We start from the raw sequence: 6987 nt of genomic DNA on the forward strand, positions 1-6987 counted from the left end.
AGTGTCGTCGAGCTCTACTTCAGACATTAGTCGAGTCCATGCACGTCGTGTTGCGCCACTTTCGCGTGCTCGCGTAGCTCAAATGGTTCAAATGGCTCTGAGCACTATGGGACTTAACATCTGAGGTCATCAGTCCCCTAGAACTTACAACTACTTAAACCAGACTAATCTAAGAACATCACACACATCCATGCCCGAGGCATGATTCGAACCTGCGACCGTAGCTGTCGCGCGGTTCCAGACTGAAGCGCCTAGAACCGCTTGACCACATCGGCCGGCGTGTTCGCGTGCGCCGTACACGATATTAGGCAGGTGTACCAGTTTCTTTGGCTCTTCAGTGTATATTAAATAATACACAAGCCTCGATGTGTAATTTCATGCGTTTTATGCATACATACGGTTCATTAAAAAAAGCTAGTGAAGATCCACTATACGAGTTTTTCCAGTGTCTACACAACGGATTTTTTTTCTCAGCACTGAAACACACATATAAACTTCTTGTGTATCTTCAAGTAATGCACTTGAACTGTTACTGATGTCAGCTTCTAACTGGAAGATACGTACTTCCCACTCTATTCATTTACATATCGTCATCCTTCAAGCACGTAACAAAGTCTTTGTCAAGAACCGCAGGGCAGAAATTTTTGGGTTATGAGACGGCTTGAACGGGGAGTGAACGGAATTTTCTTTATTCACACACAGTGTATTTTACATTTACAGGATGAGATTTTCACTCTGCAGCGGAGTGTGCGCTGATATGGAACTTCCTGGCAGATTAAAACTGTGAGCCCGACCGAGACTAGAACTCGGGACCTTTGCCTTTTGCGCGCAAGTGCTCTACCATCTGAGCTACCGAAGCACGACTCACGCCCGGTACTCACAGCGCACACTCCGCTGCAGAGTGAAAATCTCAGTCTGGAAACATCCCCCAGGCTGTGGCTAAGCCATGTCTCCGCTGTATCCTTTCTTTCAGGAGTGCTAGTTCTGCAAGTTTCGCAGGAGAGCTTCTGTAAAGTTTGGAAGGTAGGAGACGAGATACTGGCAGAAGTAAAGCTGTGAGTACCGGGCGTGAGTCGTGCTTCGGTAGCTCAGATGATAGAGCCCTTTCCCGCGAAAGGCAAAGGTCCCGAGTTCGAGTCTCGGTCGGGCATGCAGTTTTAATCTGCCAGGAAGTTTCTTATTTTACATTTATTTATCACTGTTCCAAATCACGATCTGAGTTCAATGACGCACTGTTGAAATAATCAGTTTGCACACTGTACAGACGAGAACGTGGCGTTTCTGTTGTATCATCACAGTTCACTTGGCCAGCGCTTGGCCGCGCGGAGTAGCCGTTCGATCTAGGGCGCCTTGCCACTGCTCGCGCAGCCTCCCCCGTCGCAGGTTCGAGACCTCGCTCGGGCATGGATCTGTATGTTGTCCTTAGCGTAAGTTAGTTTAAGTTAGATTGAGTAGTGTGTAAGCCTAGGGACCGATAACCTCAGCAGTTTGGTCCGATAGGAACTTACCACCACTACCCAGCACTTGTTGGTTGCTAGGGAGATGGTGGTTATCACTGAAACAACCTGTTTTCAGTTATATTACTTTTTTCCATGTCAGATTAACACTACTGTTGAAACCGCTCGAAGTACTTATTTCTGAAATAACCGATTTCCGATTTTTCATTCTCATTAATTTTTGTAATCAACGTAGAAACCGAAGAAAGATTGAAAAATTTTATCTCAGCTACAAGATACATGTATTACTTAAATTAAATAGGAAAATGAAAGAAAACTTAGTCCCTCCACCGTTCGCTGCTTTCCTCATGGAGCGATAAGTAGTTGAAAGTTAGGAAAAAAAAAGAAACGGTATTCTCCAATTGAATCTAATTTTTTGAAACTCTGCTAAAAAAAATCATCTTGTAATCGGGTATCAATCCACTATCTGGGCGTTATGAATAAAGGGTGAAAACTGAGGTTGAAAAATTCTATTTTTCGTGTTAATTTGTCCATATCAAGGCCTACAATCAAATAAAGGAATACTATGTAGATACAGGCAGCAGGATCAGCTACTTTCTATTTTTATTGTTTACCGCGAATGAATTGATGTTAAGTTTTTAATTTATTACTGTTACCGTAATTTCCTTCCTCTGTTATTATTTCATATAAATGGCAGACAAATGAAGGATTGTACTTTACCGCTACATCGCTTCGTAAAAATATTTGCAGACTAGGGTTGGTGCCTTTCTGCAGTATAACGGATGCCCGGCGACGACAGCGAGAAAGTATCGTATATAACCAGGTGGGCGCAAATCTTGCACATGGCACGTACAGGCAAACCTTAAGCCACTTCACAAGGGAACAGGAACATTTGTTTCAGCAACACCGTAGCAATTCTTACGCCATCCATTAATTGTTTGTTTCTGTCGGCATTGCTATTAAAATAGCACATCGCTTTTCCCCATTTTCTATAACAAAGCAATTTTTCAAACTAGTGCATATTTTACGAATAAAAGTTACTCCTTTGTTAAAAAAGATTCATTTAGAAACGAAAGATTTTAGCACTGCTGCTGTAGCTAATTGATATATCGTTTTTTTAGTCAGTTATTAGTAAAAAATAAAAAAATCTCTTATAACTGGGAATAAATAAGTACCAAAAAATACCCTTTTTCAGAACTAAAATAGCAATTTCCGTTCTAACCGGTCGGTTTTTCCCATCCCTGAGTTGTTACTTGTGACTAGTCACAGTGTGACAACAACGGTGCTGAATAACAGAAGGAACATTTTTGACGGCGGTGGAGTGCGGAGGGATACAAGTTTTAAATTCGTAGGACGTGATTTGATACAGTGACAAATCGCATCTAAGAATACCAGTTACGGCAAAGTAGGATTCTCAGTAATCATCGATATCGGGAAGTCAGAGTTCAGCCACCCCTGCAACAGTGCGCTGTAGGCAGCTGCGGCGGCGGTCTTGTACTCACGTGCCAGCTCGCCCGCTCTCCACCTGCGACTGATGTGCAAACTCCTCGAGGCCGAATCGTACTGACGCACTCACATTACCCCCACCACCGAGTTTATCCCGTCCCTGTCCCTTCCGCCAGCGTCTAGGAAGTACCACGGTTCAGAGAAATTCTTATTCCCAACCGGTTCTGGTACGCCAGTTAAAAAAAAGAGAGATAGACCTTGCTGGCCTTGTTGCATCTCAACGGTCCCCGGCGCCTGCTCCGGCAGAGCGCGTCTTGAGGCCAAGGTCTTATCAGGTCACAGTTTCTAACGGCCGTACAAAAGTTGGCTAGGTGTCACGAAACCACTGTGGTAATAAAATTTATATAATCTGCAAGGGTGCTGTTGTGACTTGGCAAGACAGCCAAGCCACTAGGAGAGGAAGCCGAAAGGCACGCGTTTAAGCTCACGCAGACTGGCGTGAGGTCTGGAACAGTTAAAGGGATTGAGACTAGCAAATGAAGTACGTAGCTGATGGAATACTTAACTTTAATTCGTAATTGGTGAACATCGGTGTGACGGTACATGCATCACAAGATAAATAGCAAATGATAATGGCGCCTTGCTAAGTCGTAGCAAATGACGTAGCTGGAGGCTATGCTAACTATCGTCTACGGCAAATGAGAGCGTAATTTGTCAGTGAACCATCTCTAGCAAAGTCGGCTGTACAACTGGGGCGAGTGCTAGGACGTCTCTCTAGACCTGCCGTGTGGCGGCGCTCGGTCTGCAATCACTGATAGTGGCGACACGCGCGTCCGACGTATACTAACGGACCGCGGCCGATTTAAAGGCTACCACCTAGCAAGTGTGGTGTCTGGCGGTGACACCACAGGTGTTACAGGAGGAATGCTCGATAGCCGGGGAGAAAAGGCAGGAAAGATCATTCGCAGTAAAACCGTCTAGGCTCTAAGATGGATATCCTAAGAGCTATGAGTGCTACTTCGATACTGTAAACCATATCTCTTCTACTGCATTCTCTTTGCTTTCCATATTTTGGGAGAAGGTGGTATGGACCATAACAAGCCATAATTGTCTAATAAACATGGTCTCTACAAAAGCCGTTCGTTAACTAATGCATCACATCTTTCTTCTCGGCCAGTTCCAGTTGTAAAAATGCGTAATTTGTTGCGGGATATCGTGTAATATTCCCGCTTCAGCCTGTACAATTTCACGAAGTTTCCACAGGTGACAGTGCGATGGCGTCTGTAACTGAGGTGCGTTCCAAGCAGAGAGCTGTCATTGAGTTTCTTTTGTCTGAAACAGCCTCGCAGATATTCATAGGCGCTTGCAGAGTGTCTACGGAGATCTGGCACTGAACAAAAGCATGGTGAGACTTTGCGCGAGGCGTCTGTCATCATGGCAACAAAGTCCCGGGAACCTGCCCCATCGCCAGCATGCCAATGGGCTGCACTTAGCTCCAGTGTTGGAACGTGTGGACACACTCATTCTAGGTGATCGACGGATCACAATCGAACGGTTCACTGCACAACTGGACATCTCTGTTGGTAATACTGACACACTGGTCCCCAGTTGGCGTACTCAAAGGAGTATGTATGCTGGGTTCTTTGTCGCCTAACAGAAGACCATCAAGAGCAACAAATGACCATTTGTGTGGGTTTTGACTACGAAACAAGAATCCATCACTTCAAACTGAAAACAAAATGGCAATCCATGGAGTGACGTCACACCATCTCTCCTCCGAAGAAAATGTTCAAAGCCACACACGCAGCCGATAAGGTTGTGGCGACGACACTGAAGGGTTTATTCTGTTTGATGTCCTCGCTCATGGTGCAATGATCAACTATGAAGCGTGTGAAACGTCCCCTTTGAACATTCATACACGACTGTGCTTAAAGTGACACACAATAATTTTAGCGCAACACAATCTGACTTTCAATAATCCCTACAAAAGAATGGCCCTGACTAACATTAACCTATACCTTTCACAAATCACTTACCTCACAAAAATCTTCGTTACTCGAACTACTGCAATACAGCGAGCGCCACTACTGCCAGCTAAATAAAAGATTCAAACTACAAAAGGCACTAACTACTGATAGGCATAGTTAGCAATTGAAAGATGATAATAGAGAACAAACAATGTATTTACCTTATCAGTCATAATATATATAGTAGTTCATAATATCCAGTATTACAAATTATCAAAACTCCGCCATCTCTCTCCCCACATCCACCACTGCTGGCGGCTCACCTCCAACTGCGCAACGCTACGCGCTGTTAACATCCAGCTCCCCAACACTACAATGGCCGACAACAATGCTAACTAGCCACAGACTGCACACAGCACAGCCAGTGATTTTCATACAGAGCGCTACGTAACGTTGTCAATAAGAAAATATAGGCAGCCTACTTACACGTGCTGTGCTATCCTCAGGAAGTTGTAGAAACGACTACAGCGTGTTTGTCTTCCCAAAAACGTAAACGAGCTTCTGCTCCATGACAACGCATGGTCTCATACAAGTGTGCACACCCGAGAGGAGCTCGTAAAACTTCATTGGGCTGTTCTTGCTCATCCGCCCTACAGCCCGGATCTCGCACCTTCCGACTTCCATTTGTATGGCCCAATGAGGGACGCACTACGCAGGGTGCAGTACGTGGATGATGGGAGTTTACTGGTGCGGCAAGATGTTGTCTCCGACTTCGACGACTAGACTGGTACCTTGCGGGGATACTGGCTGTCGCACTGGATGGAGATAATGTTGAAAAATAGGCTTCTGTAGCCAAAAGAGTGGGGAATAATGTGGTGTATTCGAATCCCGAATAAAACCAACAAGGTTTCAGAAGAAACTGCGTTGAATTACTTATTGAATGCTCCTCGTAAAACGTGGGACTTAAGAGCTATGAGCACTTATTCAGTAGAAGAGATTTTTTTCACAGTTATGGAGATGAAGAAATATTCATTGCTCTTGGAGTATGCACATTAGAGCCAGTGTTAAATGGACTTTTTTGCTTCGAATGATCGTTTCTGTCATATCCATGGATATTAACCATTCCTGCTGTGACGACCCGTATTGCAAAGAGTCTAACACCGTTCATGCTGCACGATCCGTGGGCCATAAAAAATCTGATCTTCTGTCTAACGTCATTATTGACAAATTTGCCGGCCGATGTGGCAGTGCGGTTCTAGGCGCGTCAGTCTAGAACCGCATGACCACAACGCTCGCAGGTTCGAATCCTGCCTCGGGCATGGATGTATGTGATGTCCTTAGGTTAGTTAGGTTTAAGTAGTTCTAAGTTATAGGGGACTGATGACCACAGATGTTGAGTCCCATAGTGCTCAGAGCCATTTTTTTATTGACAAATTTAAAACGTTGCAATAAAGTACTCATTAAGAGGTATAATCTTATGTTAAAAGTTTAACACAGTGAGGCAAGTATTGCAGTTAGAAACTATGTATACGATGTGAGGCTGATAAGACATCCAGAATTAATAAATATGTTGGAGCGTGGTTTTAGCCAATTTATAGCGGACAATATGGCGAAATTCCTGGCGTTTTCAAGTAAATGGTATTGTTTACAGTCGCCGAGTCACGATATTGTCTCCCTTTTTTTTCCTCTATAATGGATCTAGATACTTTTTCTATGACTTTTGCAAGAAGGATCTAAGATAACTACAAGGACATAACATGTATACGTCTTGATCTAATAGCATCAAGTTAACAGCGTCGCAAACCAGTGTCCCTTCGTCTGGAGAAGAGTTTTCACAAAAAGTCTGCCCTACTAACCAAAAACTTAGGATTCTTTCTTGTGTTTACCTGTGAATTTGAAGCCGATGTCTGTGTTCTGGTGTTGTGATAATCAGATAACTTGTTCGTAAAGCTATTAAGACATTTGCAGTGCATACGACAGTCGAATAAGTGAATGTTCCTTACGGCGGATGTATCCAAACTTCTAGAACAGGGGTGCGGTTGTCCAGACCGTGCCCAATATTCACGATCTTCCTTTACAAGCATTATAAACAAAGGTCTAGAAACTGGAAATGTGGG

The 6987-nt window shown here is 44.1% G+C and overlaps 1 protein-coding gene across 1 annotated transcript in view; it reads right to left on the reverse strand.

Moving 5' to 3' along the window:
• LOC126106425 (uncharacterized) overlaps nucleotides 1-3004 on the reverse strand; it is a 96975-nt gene extending 93971 nt beyond the window's left edge. The window contains exon 1 of the mRNA XM_049912701.1: nucleotides 2960-3004. The gene's annotated coding sequence lies outside the window, so the exon portion shown is untranslated. The remainder of the gene's footprint in view (nucleotides 1-2959) is intronic.
• Nucleotides 3005-6987: the final 3983 nt, after the last annotated feature.

The sequence above is a fragment of the Schistocerca cancellata genome, chromosome 10, assembly GCF_023864275.1.
Source record: "Schistocerca cancellata isolate TAMUIC-IGC-003103 chromosome 10, iqSchCanc2.1, whole genome shotgun sequence".
In the NCBI taxonomy this organism is placed as follows: Eukaryota; Metazoa; Arthropoda; class Insecta; order Orthoptera; family Acrididae; genus Schistocerca; species Schistocerca cancellata.